This window comes from Phocoena phocoena, chromosome 10 (assembly GCF_963924675.1).
Source record: "Phocoena phocoena chromosome 10, mPhoPho1.1, whole genome shotgun sequence".
Taxonomy (NCBI): domain Eukaryota; kingdom Metazoa; phylum Chordata; class Mammalia; order Artiodactyla; family Phocoenidae; genus Phocoena; species Phocoena phocoena.
Window position 1 is genome coordinate 2,258,157 of NC_089228.1, and position 21,708 is coordinate 2,279,864.

At 39.2% G+C, this 21,708-nt stretch overlaps 1 protein-coding gene across 1 annotated transcript in view; it reads right to left on the reverse strand.

The window, feature by feature from the left end:
* ACAD9 (acyl-CoA dehydrogenase family member 9) overlaps nucleotides 1-21,708 on the reverse strand; it is a 59,285-nt gene that overhangs the window by 26,113 nt on the left and 11,464 nt on the right. The window lies entirely within an intron of this gene.

Here is a 21,708-nt window from a genome sequence, read left to right on the forward strand (position 1 = left end):
CGAAATATAACCTATGTTTACACAAATAGAAATAAACAGAACAACTGTTCTATGTTATACAATCGCAGCGTCAGAAACTTCAGACCTGGAAATTGTCTAGCCATGGTTATTCAGCATGTGTTCAATTTTACCTTATTCGCCCAGGAAGAATTGCATTTCAGAAAATTACCACTACCAGGTAATGTTCTGTTTCTTGATCTGGGTGTATTCATTGCGTAAAACTGCAGGAACTATACATTTATGAGACCTAAACTCTTCTGCAGGCATTTATGACTAAACTTGAATTTTTGTTTTATCACCTGTACCTTCTAGAAAATTAGACAATAAGCACGCAGCTGCCAGCACTGCCCTAAAACGTCTGGCTACGTGGCCAGACTCCAGGCAGCTTCTGGACCCAGCGCCACCGGTGTTCAGAACCACACCCTTTCCCCAGAGTCCACAGGTTCCTGAGAACAGGTCAGTCTGTTTACCACCTACACACACAATCATCACAGCAAAACTCAACCATCACTGTGTTAGGTCTGCAGCTGCACACTTTCATAAGCACCAAGTAAAAGTGTTTCATCAACTGCCAACAAATTAAACTTCATCACTATTATAAATCATAAAAACAACCATAATCACGCTTATAAATTTTTATACATATGGGTCACTAATGAGAAATATAGGTTCCCCAAATGGAGTCCAAACCCCTGTTTGTTTTTTTTTTGTTTGTTTTGCGGTACGCGGGCCTCTCACCGTTGTGGCCTCTCCCGTTGCGGAGCACAGGCTCCGGACGCGCAGGCTCAGCGGCCACGGCTCACGGGCCCAGCCGCTCCGCGGCACGTGGGATCTTCCCGGACCGGGGCACGAACCCGTGTCCCCTGCATCGGCGGGCGGACTCTCAACCACTGCGCCACCAGGGGAGCCCCAAACCCCCCATTTTTTACTTTTACAATTCTACTGACATATGTAATTGGCACACAATAAACTACACATATTTAGAATAATCTTGAGTTCTGACATCTGTTCACCCACGAAACCATTCGCACAATCAACAAAAGCCTTTCCTTTTCCACCGAAATTTCCTCATGTCCCTCTGTGATCAATCCTTCCCTCCACCTCCATCTCCAGGCAACCACTAACCTTTTCGGCTACAAATTGGTTTGCATTTTTTGAGTTTTTATATAAATGGAATCACAAGGTATTTTTTTTTTTGATCTGGCCTAATTTGGCCTAATGATTTTGAAGTTCATCCATATTGTTGCAAGTATAAATACTTCATTCCTTTTTATTTTTCACTACCTACTGTATGGGTATAAAATTGTTTATCTGTTCACCCCTTGAAGGACATTTGGTTGGTTCCCAGTTTTCGGCCCTTAGAAATAAAGATCCTGTGAACATTCATATTCAAGTTTTGGTGCAACCACATGTTTTCATTTCATATTGGAGCGCAGTGGCTGGGCTGTACGGTAGGGTATGTTCAACTCTGAAGAAACTGCCAGGATCTGGAAAGACTTCCTTCCCGCAAGATGGAGATACAGGGACTGGATTTATCTCGCTACCTTAGAATACAGGATATTAGATACGAGGAGGAAGAGTCATGTGTTACTAGTAGTAAAGAATCAGTCCGAGACCATGCATTCTCAACAGGGCAACATCACCCCCAAGGGGGTGAAAACGGTTCTGGAGGAAGGGGAGCAAAAAAATATTTTTTTATGTATAAAGCACAGTAACACGTATAATACATAAACAGATAATAATATAGTTGTGGCATTAAAATTTCACAGAGGGATGTGATTAGGGTAAAAAGATGTCTAAAAAAGCTCTGGGGGAAGAGAGAGCAGTAAAAAAAAAGTTGAAAACAGTGCCCTACAGGCTTCCTCTGCTCCTTCTAATAACACTTAAAGGCACGTCTCGAATGGATCAAACTATTCCAAGTAACTTAATCGAGCCCTGGAACAAAGCTTAAGACCATACTACACACACACACACACACACAGCACCAAGAATGTAAACTCCACAATGACTGGCATCCAAGAGAAAACCACCAGGCACATGAAGAAGCAGGAAAATATGAGTGATAATGAGAAGAAAATCAATCAACTGAACATGACCTAGAAGTAACAAAGGTGCCAGTGGACAAGAGTATCACATGAGTTATTACAGGGGCTTCCCTGGTGGCGCAGTGGTTGAGAGTCCGCCTGCCAATGCAGGGGACACGGGTTCGTGCCCCGGTCCGGGAAGATCCCACATGCCGTGGAGCACCTAAGCCCGTGTGCCACAACTACTGAGCCTGCATGCCACAACTACTGAAGCCCGTGTGCCTAGAGCCCGTGCTCCACAGCAAGAGAAGCCACCACAATGAGAAGCCTGCACACCACAATGAAGAGCAGCCCCCACTCGCTGCAACTAGAGAAAGTCCACATGCAGCAACGAAGACCCAACACAGCCAAAAATAAATAAATTTATTCTAAAAAAAGAGTTATTATAACCAAATGCTCAAAAACGTAGAAGAAAATATGAGCATATTAAGGAGAGACATGGAAAAATAAAAAGACACAAATCAAATTTCCAGAGATGAAACAATGCTTAAGATGAAAAACACTGGATCGGATTAACAGCAGACCAAATACCAGGGGGAAAAGAAGATTAGTGAACATAAGACATAATAATAAAAGCTATACAAAATTTAAAAGACAAAAAGCAACAACAGAGCGTCAGTGAGTCATGGGACAACCTCAAGCAAATATATATATCTTTATATATGTATATCTTTTTTATAGATACGTATGCTTTATATATATATATAAAATCTCCAAAGGAGAGCAGGGAGGAAGGAGTGTGGGAATGTGGTATGGTTGGTGATAAAACAATGTTTAAGAAATAATGACCAAAATTTACCAAAGTTGATAAACACACAGATCCAAGAAGTTCAAAGGACCCTGAGAAAAATGTGAAGAAAACTACACTAATATCAGTTTCTCTAAAACCACTTAAAAGCAGCCAGATACGAAGAAACAGACATGAAAAAAACCGAAGATAATATGGTAGCAGACATCTCATCAGAAACAATGCTCAAACAGAAGAGACCGCTAAAAGAAAAATGTTGTCAACACAGAAATCTTTTCTGATGAAACAGACTTTCCAGATACATTAAAGCTGTAGATACTCACCCCTGCAAAGCTGCACCACAAGAAAACTGAAAAGAAGTCCCTCCCACAGAAGAATGATGGTACCAAGAGGAAGTCAATACATAAAATGGTCAATTTTATTCCATGTACATTTTATGACAGACAGAAAGAAAGGAAGGAAGGAAGGAAGGAAGGAAGGAAGGAAGGAAGGAAGGAAGGATGGAAGGAAGGAAGGAAATAAAGTATTGTAGGGTTTATAAGGAATGTAGAAATAAAATGTATGAAACAGAACATGGGCTGGGAAAGCAGAAATGTAAGGTTCTTACACCATACATGAAGTGGTATAATATTAGCCGAAAGCAGATTTTGATACATAGTATATGTTTACATACTATAAATTCTAAAGCAACCACTTATAAAACACAAGAGGCATAACTAATAAACCAACCAAAAAGATAAAATGGAATCATAAAAAATACTCCATTAATCCAAAAAGAGCAGGAAAAGAGGGAAAAAGATCAAAGACAATATGGGACAAATAAACAGCTAGATGCTAACGTTAAACCCAACTATATATGTATCAATAATTACATTAAAATAATCATATATCAAAAACCAATTAAAAGGCACAGAATGGGGGACAGTGAAATGGGTAAAGGAGATCAAGTGTATGGTGACAGATGGAAACTGAAGTTTTGGTACTATGGCATAATATACACAGAAATAGGAATATAGTGTTGTACACAGGAAACTTATAATGTTACAGACCAACATTACCTCGATAAAAAATAAATTAAAAAAAGGAGGGCTTCCCTGATGGCACAATGGTTAAGAATCTGCCTGCCAATGTAGGGGACACGGGTTTGAGCCCTGGTCTGGGAATATCCTACATGCTGTGAAGCAACGAAGCCCATGTGCTACAACTACTGAGCCTGTGCTCTACAGCCCATGAGCCACAACTACTGAGCCCACGTGCCACAACTACTGAAGCGCACGTGCCTAGAGCCCATGCTCCACAACAAGAGAAGCCACTGCAATGAGAAGCCCACGCTCCACAACCAAGAGTAGCCCCTGCTCACTGCAACTAGAGAAAGCCCGCACCCAGCAACGAAGACCCAACGCGGTCAAAAATAAAAAAATTAAATTTATTAAAAAAAGAAAAAAGGAAAAAAGACTGTCAAATTGGATTAAAAAAACCATATTCAACTACGCTGCCCATAAGAAATCACTTTTTCATTTTTATTTTAAACTTTTATTTTCACATAATTTTAGATTTAAAGAAAAGTCACAAAAATAGTATAGGGTTCCCGTATACTCTTCATCCAACTTCTCCTAACAGAAGCTAATAGAACCATGGGGAAACTATCAAAATTAAGAAATGGACATTCATACAATATTATTAAGTTACAGAATTAATTTGAATTTCATCAGTTTGTCCATTAATAGCCTATTTCTTTCCTGGGATCCAATCCAGGATCCCAACTGTATTTAGCTGTCATGTCCCCTTAACATCCTCCAGAGTGAATCCAACAATACAAAAAAGGATAATATATCACAACCAAGGGGAACTATCCTGGGAATGTAAGTGTCATTCAGTGTTCAAAACCCAATGTAATTTACTACGTCAACAGAATAAACAGTAAAAAAACATAATCATCTTCACAGATGCAAAAAAACAATGGACACAATTTGATACAATTTATGATGAAAACACGCGACAAACCAGAAATAAAGGGAAACTTCCTTAACCTGGTACAGGGCACTCCAAAAAAATGTACAGCTAACTCATACTTAATGGTAAAAGACAATGTTTTCTCCCTAAAATCAGGCACAAGGCAAGGACGTTGGCTCTGACCACTCCTATTCGACATACTAGAGATGTTAGCCATTGAATTAAACAAAGAAAAGAAAGGGAAACCAGGCTGGAAATGAAGACATGAAACTGCCCTCATCACCAACCACGTGACTGTCTATGTACTAAACCCTCTGGGATCGATCAAAAAAGTTGCAAGAGCTAATAGATGAGCTTAAGAAGGCTGCAGGATACAAGGTCAATATACAAAAAACAACTGTACTCACTGAAGAGGCTTCATTAAGGGAACAACTAAACACATGAAAAAATGTTCAACATCATCGGGCATCAGGGAAATGCAAATTAAAACCACAATGAGGTAACACTCCACATCTAACAGAATGGCCAAAATTTTTACAAGTTTTTTTTTAAAACAAAATCAGTGACAACACCAAATCCTGGCAAAAAAGGCACAGAAACTGGATCACATACACTGCTACTGGGAACGTAAAACGGTACAGCCAACACTTTGAAAATAATTAAACACAGAACTACCTCAGGACCCAACAACTGCACTCCTGGGCATTTATCCCAGAGAAAAGGAAATTTGTTCACACAAAGCCTGTACACAAATGTACACAGAAGTTTTATTCGTAAGAGCCTCAAAACTGGAAACCACCAAGATGCACTTCAACGTCAGAACAGTCAACAAATTGTGTTAACCCGTAACATGGAAAACTACCGAACAATAAAAAAGAACAAACCACTGATACACGGCAACTTACAGGAGAATTATGCTGAGTAAAAAAGGCCAATCCCAAAGTTTATATACTGTATGGCTCCATTAATATAACATTTTTGAAATAACAAAATTATAAAAATGGAGAACAGACTAGTGGTTTCCAGAAGCTGGGGAGGAGAGGGCAAGAAGGGGCTATGTCTATAAAAGGAACACATGAGGGATTCTTGTGATGTAACTGTTCTGTCCCATGATTGTGGTGCTTGTCACATGAATCTATATATATGACAAAATTACATAAGTACATACACAATCAGTAAACGTACAGCTGGCAAAATCTGAATAAGGTTGATGTCAATTTCCTGGTTGTGATAACGTTCTGTGGTTATGCAAGACGTATTCCATAAAGCTATGCATTGGGGGAAACTGATTAGGTGAAGGGTATAACTGATCTTTGAATTATTTCTTACAACTGCATGTGAATCTACAATTATCTCAAACTAAAGTTTTTTTAAAGCAAATAATGTCATCATGAAATGTTATCATATTACATACATATTAAATTTAATGGGTATAACCCTGAGGTTGAATTAAGAAATCCCCACGAAAACACCCACATCTGCTGAAGTTCAACTAAAATTGATTTTCAACAACAAAAACTATGACACAATGGGTGACATTTTTCTTTCATCTTGTTTAGTTCCTAAATCTCCTTTAAACAACTGTGAATTTCTTTTATTAATGAAATATAGATTATGAAGAAAAATTTCAGAAATAGAAACAAGTATATACAGAAAAAAGTGAACTTCCATACCACTGTAAAAATAATGTGTAAAAAATCAACTGTATTTCTATATACAAACAGCGAACAATCAGAAATTGGAATTTTAAAAAATACCATTTATGATAATGTCAAAGAATTTTAAATACTTATGGATACATTTTACAAACAATCAAAAAAACATTATCAGTTGAGACACCATCAGAAACTTTTGTCAAAATTTGTCCAAGGTTGGGATTTCCCTGGAGGCGCAGTGGTTAAGAATCCACCTGCCAATGCAGGGGATATGGGTTTGACCCCTGGTCTGGGAAGATCGCACATGCCACGGAGCAACTAAGCCTGTGTGCCACAACTACTGAACCTGCGCTCTAGAGCCCACGTGCCACAACTACTGAAACCCACGCGCTGCACCTACTGAAGCCCACGTGCTCTAGGGCCTGCATGCCGCAACTACTGAGCCAGCATGCAGCAACTACTGAAGCCTATGCTCTGCAACAAGTGAAACCACCACAATGAGAAGCCTACGCACTGCAATGAAGAGTAGCCCCTGCTCACCGCAACTAGAGAAAGCCTGCACACACAGCAACGAAGACCCAATGCAGCCAAAAAAAAAAAAAAAAAAAAAAAAGAAAAAGGAAAAGAAAATGTCCAAGGTCTATACACTGACCATGACACACAAAATGCTGCTGAGAGAATTATATAAGAATCAAATAAATGAGGAGATATCCCATGATCGTGCATTTGAAAATTCAGTATTGTTAAAATCTCAATTCTCCCTCAAACTGATTTACAGATTTATTGTAACCCCAATCATAACACACAAAGGCCTTTTTGTTGAAGCTGAAAAGCTGATTCCAAAATTTATAAGCAAATGCAAAGGACCTAGAGGAGCCAAACAACTTCAGAAAAGAACAAGGCTGCAGGACTAACACTTCTTGCTTTCAAGCCTATTACAAAGCTCAGTAAAGAAGGCAACATAATATTTGCATCAAAATAGACAAACAGAACAGAGGATTCAGAAACAGACCCTCACATAAATGATTGATTTTTTCCATTTTTTTATATTGTGGCAAAATACACATAAAATGTACTATCTTAGCCAGTTTTAAGTGTACAATTCAGTAGTATTACGTACATTTACACTATTGTGCAGCCATCACCACCACCCATCTCCAGAACTCGTTTCAGGTTCAAAACAGTTGACTCTGCCCTCATTACACAATAACGCCCCATTCCTCCTCCTCCCCCCCACCCCCTGGCAACCACCATTCTATTTCTTTGTCTCTATGGATTTGACTGCTCTCAGTATCAATACTTCATGCAAGTGAAATCAATCAGTATTTGTCCTTTCCTGACCAGCTTATTTCACTTAGCATAATGTCCTCAAGGTTCATGTTGTAGCATTGGTCCAAATTCCCCTCCTTATAAAGGTTAAGTAATATTCCATTGTACGCATATACATTTTATTTACCCATTTATCTGTTAACCTGGTTGTGTCTTTGGATCTAAACTGAATCTCTTGTAGACAAGATATAGCTGGATTATTTTTTAAATCTGGCAACTTCTGACTTCTGATGGAAGAGTTTAATCTATTTAAAGTAATTAGTGATAAGGAAAGACTTCCATCATTTTGTTATTTATATAGCTTTTTTGTCCATCTTTTTTTTTTGCATTACTGTCTTCTTTTTACTTGATCTTTTGCAGTGAAACATTTCAATTCCTCTCTCATTTGCTTTCATGTATATTCTTTAGGTATTTTCTTTGTAGTTACCATGGGGATCACATTGAACATCTCAAAGCTGTAACACTCTCATGTGAATTTACACCAGCTTAACTTCAATAACGTATTAAAATTCTGTTCCTTTAAAGGCTCCATATCCACCCTTTTCTTTTATTGTTGTTGTCACAAAATTACATCTTTATGCACCATGTCCAAAAACATAAATAATTGTTTCAAACAATTTTTAGTCTCTTAAATTATTACAGAGAACAAAATGTAGAGTTACAAAGTTACAGTGATACTAGCTTTTAGACTGATGTTTTTCTAGAAAATATATTAGACTCTTAAATCAAGTAGAAAACAAAAACTACAGTTATAAACCATTGTTACAATAATACTAGGTTTTACACCTGCCCATGTATTTACCTTCAATGAGATCTTTATTTCTTTACATGGACTTGAGTTACTGTCTAGTGTCCCGAGCATTTCTTGTAGGGCAGAGCCAGTGGTAACAAACTCCCTCAGCTTTTATCTGGGAATGTCTTAATTTCTTCCTTACTTTTAAAGGACAGTTTGCCAGATATAGCATTCTTGGCTGAGAATGTTTTCCTTTTAGCACTTTGAATGTATTGGCCCACTGCTTTCTGGCCTCCAAAATTTCTGATGAGAAATCTACTGAAAATCTTATTGAGGATTCCTTGTCTGTTGCTTCTCTCTTACAGCTCTCAAGACTCTTTTGGTATTTGTCTTCTGACAGTGTGATTATATAACGTGTCTTGGTGTAGGTCTCTATGATTCATCCTATTTGGAGTTTGCTTAGCTTCTTGTATGTTTATATTCACGTCTCACGAAATTTGAGAAGTTTTCAATCAATGTTTCTTCAAATAATCTCTCTTCTCTTTCTGGGACTCCCACAATATGTATGCATTTAACAGTGTTCCACAGGTCCCTCAAGTTCACTTTTCTTCAATCTTTTTTTTTTCCTGTGCTTCAGACTTGATTATTTTCCATTATCCTATCAGCAAGTTCACTGATTCTTCTGCCTTCTCAAATCTATCTTTGAATCTCTCTAGTGAACTCTTCCTTTCAGTCACTGTACTTTTCAGCTCCCAAATGTCATTTTTGTTTTTTAGGTTTACTACCTCTTTATTGATATTTCCATTTTGTTCACACATTCTTCACTTCCTGCATGTCTTGTTAGTTAAGCATCTTTAAGATGGCTATTTTTAAGTCTTTGTCTAGTAGGTCCTCCATCAGGTGTTTTACAGGAAGAGTTTTTTGTTGGTTCTTTTTTTTCTTCTTTGAATGGGTCATACTTTTCTGCTCTGCTTTTGCTGAAAACTGGACATGTGAATTAATAATGTGGTAACTCTGGAAATCAGATTTTCCCTCTTCCCAGGGTTTGCTCCTTTTTCTTTTTGCCCGTGCTGTGTGCCACGTGGGATCTCAGTTCTCTGACCAGGGATCAAACCTGCGCCCCCTGCAGTGGAAGCACAGAGTCTTAACCACTGGTCCACCAGGGAGATGCCCAGGGTTTGCTCTTTTTCCCTTAATCGAAACATATGTGACATATAACACTGTCTAAGTTCAAGATGTACAACATGTTGATTTGATACATTCATATATTGCAATAGGATTGCCACCATAGCCTTAGCTAATACCTCTACTACATCACACAATTATCATTTCTTTTTGAGGCGGTAATAATTAAGATCTACTCTGTCAGCACATTTGATATTTATAGTACAGTGTTGTTGTCTATAATCACAATAATGTACATTAGGTCTCCAGGACTCACTTATCTACTAGTTCCAAGTGTATACCCTTAAACAACACCTCTCCAATTCCCCCATTCCCCAGCCCCTAGTAATCCCATATTCAACTGTTTTAGGAGTTCAGTTTTAGATTCCACATATAAGTGATTATCACAATACTTGTCTTTCTCTGACTTATTACACTAACCATTGTATCCTCAAGGTCCATCCATGTCGTTGCAAATGGCAAGACTTCCTTCCTCATAGATGAATAATATTCTATTTTACTTACATGTATCTTGGTATCTTACATCTTTTTTATCCATTCAACAACTGGAGAACACTTAGGTTGTTTCCATACCTTGGCTATTGTGAATAATGTTGCAATAAACATGGGAGTGCATATTATCTCTTTGGGTGTTTTCATTTTTTAAAATTAATTAATTAATTTTTGGCTGAATTGGTCTTCGTTGCTGCACGCAGACTTTCTCTAGTTGTAGCAAGTGGAAGCTACTCTTTGTTGCGGTGCATGGGCTTCTCACTGTGGTGGCTTCTCTCGTTGTGGAGCACGGGCTCTAGGCACATGGGCTTCAGTAGTTGCGGCACACAGGCTCAGCAGTTGTGGTGCACGGGCTTAGTTGCTCCACGGCGTGTGGGATCTTCCTGGACCAGGGATTGAACCCGTGTCCCCTGCACTGGCAGGTGGATTCCTAACCACTGCACCATCAGGGAAGTCCCAGTGTTTTCATTTCTTTTGGGTATATACCAAGAAGTGAATTACTGGATATGGTAGTTTGATATTAATTTTTAAAGGAGCCTCCACACTGTTTTCCATAGTGGCTGACAAATTTACAATCCCACCAACAGTGCACAAGGGTTCCATTTTGCCAGATCTTTATCAACATTTGTTATCTGTGGTCTTTTTGATGACAGTCATTCTAACAGGTGAGAGGCGTTATCTCATTGTGGTTTTGACTTGCATTTTCCTGTTTAGTGATATTGAGCACTTTTTTCATGTATCTGTTGGACATTTGTGTGTCTTCCCTAGAAAAATGTCTATTTAGTTCCTCTGCCCATCTTTTAAACTTTTTTTTTTTTGCTATTGAGTTGCATGAGTTCTTTATATATTTTGGATATTAGTTCCCTATCCAACATACGCTTTGCAAATATTTTCTCCCATTTCTTAGGATGCCTTTTCATTTTGTTGATTATTTCCCTTGCTGTGCAGAAGATTTTAGGTTTGATATTCCACATGTTGATTTCTATTTTTGTCGTTTGTGCTTTTGGGTTTTGTTTTGATTTTTAATTGTTGTAGGCTTTGTCTATGCCAAGGATTAGCCTGAGGTGTGAACTTAAGGTCTTTTCAGGTCTTTCCTGAGCCTGTCCCTTTCCCTGTTCATTTGCTGCCCATATATGCATTTGCTTTAGAAGGCCCTAGTATTCCATCTGGCTCCTGAAAAAACAAAAAGAGGGACTTCCCTGGCGGTCCAGTAGTTAAGACTCCACCCACCCACTGCAGGGGGCACAGGTTTGATCCTTGGTTGGGGAACTAAGATTCCCACATGCCACACGGCCAAAAAAAAAAAAACGCAAAAAGAAAATGAAGAGGAAAAAAGGCACTAGCCCTTTAAATCCCTTAAGAAGTGACTTCTGCCTGAGGGGGAGGGGCTTGCAACACTGTAAGAAGCTGCAACACCATGGCCTCTGCCTCTTTGTCTGTACCTCTGATTAGAAGCAGCAATCAGCAACCAGCACAGATCCCTAATACTTGATGCACAGGGTCCGTTTTGCCCACTCTGGCTCCCTCAAGCTGTGTACAGGCTGCTCCAGGAACAAGTGCATAGCAGCTTGCTTTGGGTCTGGGGGTGGGTAGCTGCTTCTGTGCTCAGAGCTGAAACTGATTGAAATTAACCACATTTTTGTCCAAGCACCCTGCCCCCCAATCCAGACTCCAGAGCTCCTCAACAGTTACAACACACAGATTCTGCCAGTGCAACTGTTGTCTGGGGGGGAGACAGATTCCTGCTGCTACATACTCTGCCATCTTCCGGGAATCTTATGGTCAACTGGTTTTTGACAGAAGTATCAAAGTCAGTTAAATAGGGAAAGGATCATCCTTTCAATAAATGTTGCTACAACGATTGGATAGCCACATGCAAAAAAGAAATCCTCAAATGTTACCTCACATCATGAACAAAATTATCTGGGAATGGATCATAAATCTAAATGTTAACAGATAAAAATATAAACCTTCTAAAAGAAGATATAAATGAAAATCACCATGACGAATGATCAAGGGATTGATCCAAGAAGAAGATATAACCATTGTAAACATTTATGCACCCAACACAGGAGCACCTCAATACATAAGGCAAATACTAACAGCCATAAAACGGGAAATCGACAGTAACACATTCATAGTAGGGGACTTTAACACCTCACTCTCAAATGGACAGATCGTCCAAAATGAAAATAAATAAGGAAACACAAGCTTTAAATGATACATTAAACAAGATGGACTTGATATTTATAGGACATTCCATCCAAAAACAACAGAATACACATTTTTCTCAAGTGCTCATGGAACATTCTCCAGGATAGATCATATCTTGGGTCACAAATCAAGCCTTGGTAAATTTAAGAAAAGTGAAATTGTATCAAGTATCTTTTCCGACCACAATGCTATGAGACTAGGTATCAATTACAGGAAAAGATCTGTAAAAAATACAAACACATGGAGGCTAAACAATACACTACTTAATAACGAAGTGATCACAGAAGAAATCAGAGAGGAAATCAAAAAATACCTAGAAACAAATGACAATGGAGACATGACAACCCAAAACCTATGGGATGCAGCAAAAGCAGTTCTAAGAGGGAAGTTTATAGCAATACAATCCTAGCTTAAGAAACAGGAAACATCTCAAATAAACAACCTAACCTTGCACCTAAAGCAATTAGAGAAAGAAGAACAAAAAAACCCCAAAGTTAGTAGAAGGAAACAAATCATAAAGATCAGATCAGAAATAAATGAAAAAGAAATGAAGGAAACGATAGCAAAGATCAATAAAACTAAAAGCTGGTTCTTTGAGACGATAAACAAAATTGATAAACCATTAGCCAGACTCATCAAGAAAAAAAGGGAGAAGACTCAAATCAATAGAATTAGAAATGAAAAAGGTGAAGTAACAACTGACACTGCAGAAATACAAAAGATCATGAGAGATTACTACAAGCAACTTTATGCCAATAAAATGGACAACCGGGAAGAAATGGACAAATTCTTAGAAATGCACAACCTGCCAAGACAGAACCAGGAAGAAATAGAAAATATGAACAGACCAATCACAAGTAATGAAATTGAAACTGTGATTAAAAATCCTCCAACAAACAAAAGCCCAGGACCAGATGGCTTCACAGGCGAATTCTATCAAACATTTAGAGAAGAGCTAACACCTATCCTTCTCAAACTCTTCCAAAATACACCAGAGGGAGGAACACTCCCAAACTCATTCTACGAGGCCACCATCACCCTGATACCAAACCAGACAAAGATGTCACAAAGAAAGAAAACTACAGGCCAATATCACTGATGAACATAGATGAAAAAATCCTCAACAACACACTAGCAAACAGAATCCAACAGCACATTAAAAGGATCATACACCATGATCAAGTGGGGTTTATTCCAGGAATGCAAGGATTCTTCAATATACACAAATCAATCAACGTGATACACCATATCAACAAATTGAAGGAGAAAAACCACATGATCATCTCAATACATGCAGAGAAAGCTTTCAACAAAATTCAGCACCCATTTATGATAAAAACCCTGCAGAAAGTAGGCATAGAGGGAACTTTCCTGAACATAATAAAGGCCATATATGACAAACCCACAGCCAACATCATCCTCAATGGTGAAAAACTGAAACCATTTCCACTAAGATCAGGAACAACACAAGGTTGCCCACTCACACCACTATTATTCAACATAGTTTTGGAAGTGTTAGCCACAGCAATCAGAGAAGAAAAAGAAATAAAAGGAATCCAAATAGGAAAAGAAGAAGTAAAGCTGTCACTGTTTGCAGATGACATGACACTATACACAGAGAATCCCAAAGATGCTACCAGAAAACTACTAGAGCTAATCAATGAATTTGGTAAAATTGCAGGATACAAAATTAATGCACAGAAATCTCTTGCATTCCTATACACTAATGATGAAAAATCTGGAAGTGAAATTAAGAAAACACTCCCATTTACCACTGCAACAAAAAGAATAAAATATCTAGGAATAAACCTACCTCAGGAGACAAAAGACCTGTATGCAGAAAATTATAAGACACTGATGAAAGAAATTAAAGATGATACAAATAGATGGAGAGATATACCATGTTCTTGGATTGGAAGTATCAACATTGTGAAAATGACTCTACTACCCAAAGCAATCTACAGATTCAATGCAATCCCTATCAAACTACCACTGGCATTTTTCACAGAACTAGAACAAAAAATCTTAAAATTTGTATGGAGACACAAAGGACCCCGAATAGCCAAAGCAATCTTGAGAACGAAAAATGGAGCTGGAGAAATCAGGTTCCCTGACTTCAGACTATACTACAAAGCTACAGTAATCAAGAAAGTATGGTACTGGCACAAAAACAAAAATAGATCAATGGAACAGGATAGAAAGCCCAGAGATAAACCCACGCACATATGGTCACCTTACCTTTGATAAAGGAGGCAAGAATATACAGCGGAGAAAAGACAGACTCTTCAATAAGTGGTGCTGGGAAAACTGGACAGGTACATGTAAAAGTATGAGATTAGAACATTCCCTAACACCATACACAAAAATAAGCTCAAAATGGATTAAAGACCTAAATGTAAGGCCAGAAACTATCAAACTCTTAGAGGAAAACATAGGCAGAACACTCTATGACATAAATCACAGCAAGATCCTTTTTGACCCACCTCCTAGAGAAATGGAAATAAAAACAAAAATAAACAAATGGGACCTAATGAAACTTCAAAGCTTTTGCACAGCAAAGAAATCATAAAAAAGACCAAAAGACAACCCTCAGAATGGGAGAAAGTATTTGCAAATGAAGCAACTGACAAAGGATTAATCTCCAAAATTTACAAGCAGCTCATGCAGCTCAATAACAAAAAAACAACCCTATCCAAAAATGGGCAGAAGACCTAAATAGACATTTCTCCAAAGAAGATATACAGACTGCAAACAAACACATGAAAGAATGTTCAACATCATTAATCATTAGAGAAATGCAAATCAAAATTACAATGAGATATCATCTCACACCGGTCAGAATGGCCATCATCAAAAAATCTAGAAACAATCAATGCTAGAGAGGGTGTGGAGAAAAGGGAACACTCTTGCATTGCTGGTGGGAATGTGAATTGGTACAGCCACTATGGAGAACAGTATGGAGGTTCCTTAAAAAACTACAAAAAGAACTACCATATGACCCAGCAATTCCACAACTGGGCACATACCCAGAGAAAACCATAATTCAAAAAGACACATGCACCCCAATATTCATCGCAGCTCTATTTACAATAGCCAGGACATGGACGCAACCTAAGTGTCCATCATCAGATGAGTGGATAAAGAAGATGTGGCACATATATACAATGGAATGTTACTCAGCCATAAAAAGAAACGAAATTGAGTTATTTGTAGTGAGGTGGATGAACCTAGAGTCTGTCATACAGAGTGAAGTAAGTCAGAAAGAGAAAGACAAATACCGTATGTTAACACATATATATGGAATCTAAGGAAAAAAAAAAAGGTCATGAAGAACCTAGGGGTAAGATGGGAATAAAGACACAGACCTACTAGAGAATGGACTTGAAGATATGGGGAGGGGGAAGGGTAAGCTGTGACAAAGTGAGAGAGAGGCATGGACATATATATACACTACCAAACGTAAAATAGATAGCTAGTGGGAAGCAGCCGCATAGCACAGGGAGATCAGCTCGGTGCTTTGTGACCACCTAGAGGGATGGGATAGGGAGGGTGGGAGGGAGGGAGATGCAAGAGGGAAGAGATACGGGAACATATGTATATGTATAACTGATTCACTTTGTTATGAAGCAGAAACTAACACACCATTGTAAAGCAATTATATTCCAATAAAGACGTCCAAAAAAAAAAAAATCATCATGACCTTGGGTTTGGTAGATATTTTGTGTACAATACAAAAAGCATGAACTACAAAAGAAAAAATGTGTACCTAATCAACATTAAAAACTTTTGCTCTTTGAGACACTGTTAAGAAAATGAAAAGTCAAGCCACAGACCAGGAGACAATTTTTGTAAAACATATACCAATTAAAAGTCTTAAATCCCAGTTTCTAAAAAATGCATAAAATATCTGAGAGACACTTCACCAAAAAAAGACATACAGATGGCAAACGAGCACATGAAAAGATGACCAACATCTTGTTAGTCATTAAGGCAATGAAAATTACAACCATGATGAGGTACCATAGCACACTCACTAGAATGACTAGAATTGAAAAGACTGACCATACCAAGTGCTGACAAAAATGTGGAGCAACTGGAACTCCAATGCACTAGTGGGGATGTGAAGTGGTGACCACTTTGGAAAACAGTTTGGCACTTTCTTAGATTTCAGCATGAACCTACCATATGATTCAGACACTCCATTCCTAGGTATTTCCCCAAGAGAAATGCAAGCACATGTCTATACCAGACTCACAGAAAAATGTTCACGACATCCCTTTTTGTGATAGCTAAAGTCTGGATACCTACCAATTGTCAATGAATAGGTTAATGGATAAACGAATTTTGGTATATGCATACTGATTAAAAAGAAGAACTACTGATGCACACAACACGGATGAAATGCAAAGTTAGGCCAAAAAAGCTGGACAAAAACATACATAACATATGAATCTATTTAAATAAAATTCCAGAAAATGCAAATTAATCTACAGTGACAGAAAGCACATTAGTGGTTGCCTGCGGACAGAGAGAGAATGAAAGGGGCACAAGAAAACTTTTACGGGTTAAAAGACAAAATGATACAAAAGACCTTGAGGGATTGGATCAAGATGGTGGAAGAGCAGGACGTGGAGCTCACCTTCTCCCCACAGATACATCAAAAATACATCTACGGGACTTCCCTGTTGGCACAGTGGTTAAGAATCTGCTTGCCAATGCAGGGGACACAGGTTCGAGCCCTGGGCTGGGAAAACCCCACATGCCTTGGAGCAACTAAGCCCATGCACCACAACTACTGAGTCTGTGTGCCACAACTACTGAACCCCACACACCTAGAGCCCAAGCTCCACAACAAGAGAAGCCACCGTAATGAGAAGCCCGTGCACTGCAACAAAGAGTAGCCCCAGTAGCCCCCACTCGCCGCAACTAGAGAAAGCCTGTGAGCAGCAACGAAGATCAATGCAGCCAAAAATAAATAAATAAATATATTAAAGAAAAATTGAAGTCAAGGTCTTGAAGAAATATTTGTACACACATGTTCATAGAAGCATTATTCATAATAGCCAAAAGGTGGAAGCAACTGAAATGTCGAGCAAGAGATGAGTGGGTAAGCAAAATGTGACATATATAGTCCATTGAATAGATATTATAGATTTGTGAACAGACATATAACTATGATATAGATATATACGTGGAATATTATTCAGCCTTAAAAAGGAAAAGAAATGGTGACACACAGTACAACACAGATGAACCTTGAGGACACTAAGCTGTGAAATAAGCCAGTTATAAAAAGACAGTACTGTATGATTCCACTTCAGTGAGGTATCTAGAGTAGTCACATCCTTAGGGACAGAAAGCAGATGGTAGCTGCCAGGGACTGGGAAGAGGGGTGATGGGAGGTAACGTTTAATGGGTACAAGTTTTCGGTTCTGAAGATGAAATGAGCTCTGAAAATGAATGCCGGTGACTGCACAACAATGTGAATGTACGTAATATCACCGAACTGCATACTCCTAAATCATTACGATAGTTAAATTTTATTATGTATCTTTTACCACAATAAAAAAGTTTTTAAAAACTTAAGAAAATAAATTTAAATTTAAATGAATTAAAAAATTTTTTAAATGCTCCTACATGTGGAACGACTCTTACAGAACATCTACTGAATGCTGGCAGAAGACCTCAGACTTCCAAAAGGGCACGGAAATCTCCATGTAACTGGGTAGAACAAAGGAAAAAAGAAAAAAAAGAGAGAGAAGGGAATCAGGATGGGACCTGCGCCTCTGGGAGGGAGCTGTGAAGCGGAAAGGTTTCTGCACACTGGGAAGTCCCCTCACTGGTGGGGACGGAGGGTGAGCTCCAAAGCCTTGGAGCAGAGTACACCAACAGCGGTGTAGAGAGCAAAGTGGAAAGAGACCTGCACAAAGGGTTGGTGCCGACCGGCACTCGCGAGCCTGAAACAATTGTCACTACCCACTGGGGCGGCTGGCGGCTGGGTACTGAAGCTCGGGCTACTGAGCTCAGACCCTGGGGCGAGGACCGGGATTGGCTGGATAAAGACAGCCTGAGGGGGCCGGGGTGTAGTGCGCCACCACTGAGGGAGTCCAGGAAAAAGCCTGGGCTTGCCAGAGAGGCAAGGCACCACTGCTAGGGGGCGTGCGAGGAGAGGGGCGGGCCCACCATAGGAGCTTCTTTCTCCGAATGCTCGCAGGCGGCAGGTCACTGCCTACATGAGCTCCAAAGGCAGGAGCAAGCTGCCATCTCGGACTCCAGAGGTGGGCGCAGGCTGCTGCTGCCGCCACCGCCAACGATCTTGGGAGCAGGTACAGATCACTGCCCCCACCTTCCCAGGAGTCTGCGTGCCTCACCCTGCCGAGGACCTTGCGACCTGGTGCCAACCACCCAGGGGCATGTGACCCGCCATCACCGCTGCGGAGGGACCCAGGCCCGGAAGCCAACCACTGCTCCCGCCTCCCTGGGAGCCCACGTGAGCTGTGCACCTGCGTACATGCACGGCCCTACCAAAGGGATATGAACCAGCATATGCTGAGGAAAGAGACAGCAAGCATCCACAACAAAAACTGCCTTCACGCCAAAAAAAAAAAATTAAACCCACACGAGCTACACAGGGACGCTCCTGCATATAAGTAGCCATCCAAGATTACAGTAGGTAACTGTTTCTCCTAAATTCACAGACTAAGAGAAACATAAGCAAAATGAAGAAGCAGAGCAATCACTCTCAGTTAAAAGACCAAGAAAATTCCCCTGAAGGAACAATGAAACAGACCTCTTCAGTGTGATAGACACCAAGGGACTTCCCTGGTGGTCCACTGGCTAAGACTCTATGCTCCTAATGTAGGGGGCCTGGGTTCAATCCCTGGTCAGGGAATTAGATCCCACATGCCACAACTAAAGAGTTCGCATGCTGCAACTAAAGATTCCCCATACCACAACTAAAGGATCCCGCATGCCGCAACGAAGACCCAGCACAGCCAAATAAATGAATAAATAAATATTTAAAAATAGACACTGAGTTCAAGAAGGAGATAATGAAAATACTGAAGGAATTAAGAAAGGTGATTGACAGAAATTCAGATTACCATAGAAATGAACTAGAAACTATAAGAAGGACCCAAGAAAAGTTAGAAAATTCATTTGCCGAGACGAAAGCCGAGCTCAAGGTAATGAAGAGCAGAATGAATAATGCAGAAGAAAGAATAAGTGACCTGGAAGACAGACTAATGGAAATTACCCAATCATAACAGCAGACAGAAGACCAAATGCAAAAAAATGAAAGCAAGATAAGACACCTATGGGATAATATAAAGTGGGTCAATTTACACATAATAGGAATTCCAGAAGGAGAAGAGAAAAGGGGATTGAAAATGTATTTGAAGAAATTATGGCTGAAAACTTCCCAAACCTAAAGAAGGAAACATATCCAGATACAGGAAGCACAGAGGGTCCCACACAAGTTGAACCCAAACAGACCTACACCAAGATATATTATAATAAAAGTGGCAAAAGTTAAAGAGAGGATTCTAATGGCAGCAAGAGGAAAACATTTCTTTACAAAGGAACCCCCATAAGGCTGTCAGCTGATTTCTCTACAAAAACACTGCAGGCCAGAAGGGAGTGGCAAAATATATTCAAAGTCTTGAAAGACAAAAATCTGCAACCTAGAATACTCTACCCAGCAAGATTATCATTTAGAATAGGAGGAGAAATAAAGAATTTCTCAGACAAGCAAAAACTAAAAATACAGCAATACTAAACCTATCCTAAAAGAAATATTGAAAGGTCATCATCTCTAAACAGAAAGGAAGCAGGAAGAAATAGGAGAGAGGAAAACACAATTGGAAGTAAATCACGTAAATCAGCCAGTATACAGATCAAAAAGAAAAGAAAAAAACCTATTTGTGAAAGCAATGATAAACACAACGAATAGCAAAAGGATAAACATGAAGATGCAAAAAGGGACATCAAAATCATAAAATGTGGGGAAGGGGAGTAAAAAAAATGCAGCTTCTTTTTTTTTTTTAGAATGTGTTTGAGCCTTTATGACTATCAGTCTAAAGAAAGCAGATATAGGAAAGAGTTAACATATAATAATTGAGAAACAGGGCAACCACAAATCAAAAACATATTATAGATTCACAAAAACCTAGTAGAGGAGAACACAAGCATAAAAGGAAATCATCAAACCTCAAAAAGAAAAAAAGAAAAGGGAACAAAGAAGAAACAGGGTTTGAAATGGCAATAAATACTTATGTGACAGTAATTACCTTAAATGTCAATGGACTAAATGCTCCAATCAAAACAGAGACTGGCAAACTGGATAAAAAAACCCAAGAGCCTACCATATGCTGCCTACCAGCGACCCACCTGAGGGCTAACACATAGATTGAAAGTGAGGGGATGGAAAAATATATTTCATGCAAACTGAAATGACAAGAAAGCAGGATTTGCAATACTCATATCAGATAAAATATATTAAAGCAAACATTATAGAGAAAGATAAAGAAGGACACTATATAATAACAGGATCAGTACAAGAAGATTTTACACTCATCAACATATATGCACCTAATATAGGACCACCCATACATACAATAAACACTAACAGACATAAAGGAAGAATGGATAGGAATACAATAGTAAGAGACTTTAATACCCCACTCACATCAATGGACAGATCTTCCAGACAGAATCAATAAGGCAACAGAGGTCCTAAATGATACAACAGAACAGTTAGACTTAATTGATATTTTCAGGACACTACATCAAAAAAAACCCAAAAAAAAAAAAAAAAAAAACCCAGAATAGGGCTTCCCTGGTGGTGCAGTCGTTGAGAGTCCGCCTGCCAATGCAGGGGACATGGGTTCGTGCCCTGGTCTGGGAAGATCCCACATGCCACGGAGCAGCTGGGCCGGTGAGCCATGGCCACGGAGCCTGTGCGTCCGGCACCTGTACTCCGCAATGGGAGAGGCCACAACAGTGAGACGCCCGTGTACCACAAAAAAAAAACAAAAAACAAAAAACCAGAATATACATTCATTTCAAGCGTACATGGAACATTCTCTAGGACTGACCACATCCTAGGGCACAAAACTAAGCTCAGCAAGTTTAATAGGAGTACAGAAATCATTTCAAGCATCTTCTCTGACCACAGTGGCATGGAACTAGAAATCAACAACAGGATAAGAAACGAGAAAAAAGACTACATGGAGACAAAATACCATGCTACTAAAACACCAATGGGTCAATAAGGAAATTAAAAAATACCTTGAGACAAATGACAAGGAAAACACA